Below are 3,928 nucleotides of genomic sequence, written 5' to 3' on the forward strand. Positions count from 1 at the left end.
GTCCAGACCATATAGGTCCAGACATCATGATTCCCCGCAAACAGCTGGAGGCACGTCAACACACATCTGTGCCAGACAGACGGCTGACCTCACACACTGTTAGTGTGACCTGTTAGTCAGTCACATGTGGGTGGACGAGACACATTGAAATCATCATAGATGAATCAGGACCTGGTCAAACAACTTAGATACAGTCAGTGGTCGAGAGCCGTTAAATCCACAGCAGCCTCATTTTAATGTGATATATATTTTAATACATGAGAGAAACCAGTGGAAAAACGATTTTCTTAAGTTAAATTGGCAATTCCACACTATATCACCACAATTACTCAACTACATCTTGTGCAAAATGTATTTGTATAAAAGTAATATTTCAGCAAAATGTAATTATTACATATTCAAAACTGATTTGTCTAACTGGGTAATAACATTTCCTGATTCCAGTCCATGAATAAATGTCTCTATTTTTTCAGCACTGTGAAGGACATTGCTTGTAATGAGCCACAAATGTGGGTTTTACTATATCTGAGGTTTCTGTTACTGAATATTTTCCATGGTGGTATATAGTCAGTGAGGTTACATGCACTGAAGTAACCTGCTTGTTTTTCTGCAGAGATCCCTCAGTACAGTGACCTTACAGCACAGTGACAACTTGTTCAATAACAGTTTGTCCTTGAATGCAACTGCACTGCTTTATTCTGTATTAGGAAAATTGAGATAAATATTAAGCGATTTTTTGAAAATGTATTTAATTTTCCTCAACTCGCTTTATGAATCTAAATCAAATATGAAAGTATTACTTCTATATATTAGCCTGTCGAGTATCCAGGGCTCAATACAAACACTATTATCTGTCATTTGTTTTATTTTCCTACCATTGTAAAACACTTTGTAATGTAGATTTTGAAAACTGCTCTATAGATAAAGTTTATTATATCATATCATAGTTTATTTATCATTATTATAGTTTAGTTAACTTACTTTAATTAAATGATAATTAAAGTGTTAATTCAGAAAAACAGAGAAGATTTAAGGTTAAACCTTAATTTGAATGCAATATGCTTCCATACAACCTTCCTATGAATGCATAAATAATAATTTCCTAAATGGCATTCCATAATCATTCTATCTATATAGATTGCTGCAGGCGTTGATGGACCATATCAGGTCTGTGGTATTTTACAGTCATGTCATGGTCCAATTAGAGGAAAAGGCCTCATTAGTGCACTTGTGTCAAGGAGATAATGACGACAGGGTCTGGTTGAAATGACTCGTCCTCCTGGACACTCAGGTCAACACAGAGAGAGACACAAATCATCCACTGCAGCAATGGAACAGAGGAAGTATCGAGCCCTTGTCAAATTCAGTTGAAAATCACCGACCCTCACAAATCAACATCATGCCACACTTAGAAGTTTAGTGGGTTGCATTGAAGTTTAAAAGTAAAGTCAATGCGCCCCCTTGTGGCTACAAGGTTGCCTAAGTGTATTTTCTGCTCATGGTTCAAGGGGTGGGGGGTGGGGGTTCCTGCTCATGAACTCACAGCAAAACTTTGCAAGGGTGTCGTCCTAATTAAAGTCAAGTTAATAAAGACAATTGAAGGTTTTGCAATGTTGTCTCCAGTTACTAGATTATTATTATTGTCTCTAGCATCCTTCCATTCCTCCACCATCCATCCTTCAGCTGCACTGGGAGCCTGGAGCTAACCCCAGTGGCACTGGACAAGATATTGGGTAAATCAATCACAGGACTATTTTTGTACAATACTTGTAGTTATCACTAAAACCACATCAACAACAACAAAAATACAAAGACATTGGTTTGGATTGCTTTGAGACGAGAACAACAGCATTGAAGTTTTCTTGTGATTAAGTTGTTTACAAAACTTGATCAATACTGCAGATAGCAAACTTAGCATTGATTAACACGTATGATATATGTGATCGTTAGGGATTTTCTACTTGTCTTAACAATACAAGGTATCTGCTGTGACTTCCGATCATTTTGAGACATGAGCAGCCCACACAGAGGCAGAGACCTGGCCCACACTGACTGTCGTGATAAAAGCTGGAGACAGTGCAGACCGTCACAACAACACATTCACAGTTGGATGTTGAACACAGGATCTCCTTGAGATGAGAGTGGCTGCCGAGAGGAAAGTCTGGATCTTAAGTGGTTCCTGTGTTCATGAACAGCGGAGGCCATCTTTTGTATTGGCAGCTTTAATCTGTCTGTGTGATGTTGTTGTGAAAGAAGCAGGAACATGGAGACACACAGGAGAGGAGATGTAGACACGTTAGTTCTGTGAAGATACAGTTGAAAGAACCACAATAATAGAAGCTCAGGAAATCCCTGGTTACATGCAAAATAATCCTGCAAAGAAATGTATATAATAAAGTTGATGATGACAGCTCTTCATCTGGCACCTGCAAAATCCAGCAGAAATAATGACACTGCCTGTCACGGTGTATTTGTTTACAGTGTATTGATATGGTGATGAATGAGATCATGATCAGAAAGGACCTTTAGAGGGAGACAAATAGAACATTTGGGCCAGCGTCTGAAGCAACATCTCAGGATAAGAATAGAAACACCAACAGGTGGCAGGGGCTGATGATGCATAATTAAATTCATCAGCTCGTTTCATTTTATTCGGTTGATTTTACTGCAGATTTAAACGCTCAAACGATTATTCTCCTTTTCATTTATGTGCCCAGATGGAAGTGAAGGGAAGGGACACGGCCAATCAGACTGTTTACCAACAGGGTTTGTGTGCAACCACAGCATTTCTCTGTCTCACATTGAACATATGGATAAGCTTCATCACATGAGCTGAATCTTATGTGTTTTGTGTCCTCACAGATATCTGAGATAACATGCTCTCTGCTCAGCTGCAGCTCAGTGTCAGTCTGAAGGTGGAATTGATCTCAGTCACTACACAGGAAATAGAAACTAACTCTAACCCTGTATTGAGCGACCTCACTGCCTTTAACATTAACTTGTGCTGCAGCCTCTATTGATTTCAACATTGCATCACGGAGCATCAGCACCTCCAGCAGAGGAGTCCCACAGCTCTGGTGTCTGATGTGTAAAGCACCTGAAAGGTCGTGTGGACTTCAATCACAACAGCTGTGGATGTGGCAGGACTCTCACTGTCAACCAAAACACTGGCTGTGTGCAATTTATGATCGAAAATATATTTCAACAAGAATGGCATCAGGGAAGTGCATTTTCCAACAGTATATATATATATATATATATATATAGAGAGAGAGCGAGAGAGAGAGAGAGAGAGAGAGAATTAAAAAAAGGCATTTTGTGAGATTTTATAGAGAATATGAATCAACTAAGAATATAAAGTATAATCTGCAGCTTAATCAGAAATGGAAAAAATTACTATTTGCAGTAAATTTTTGGCTATAAAAATTAAGACAATGACAAGTTTCATTCATCTGTTTAATTCTGAAAAGATAAAAAAACTCTAGGATTGCACTCAGTACAGTCTGCCAAAGTCCAATAGTCCCCTTGAAATCAAGTAAGCTGCAATAAGTTTCTATTTTTCATTAAGATTCATGCATTATTCCCTCAGAATTGATAAAATTGCCAAACACTCCCCATCTTGCAAAGTTTAAGGATGTGACAAAAATAATCTTGGATCTACTCCAATATTTAATTTGTTCTTTTTTGGTCAATGTCCCATCCTTCCACCAGGTTTTCATGGAAATCCGTTACCTCCTCCAGGACGACTGTCACCAGCTCAGCCATGTTATCTGACACTGATAAGCAGGTTCACGTGGAGATAAATATATTCCTGTCACTCAAACATATCCTGCACCAGTATGTTATATACATGCTGTCTCGTTACCCTTCAAGCTGGTGCGGTCACATGCGGACGTTTGGCAATGTAGGTTAAACTTGTGCTAAAATT

Source organism: Paralichthys olivaceus, chromosome 3, assembly GCF_024713975.1.
Source record: "Paralichthys olivaceus isolate ysfri-2021 chromosome 3, ASM2471397v2, whole genome shotgun sequence".
NCBI classification, from domain to species: Eukaryota; Metazoa; Chordata; class Actinopteri; order Pleuronectiformes; family Paralichthyidae; genus Paralichthys; species Paralichthys olivaceus.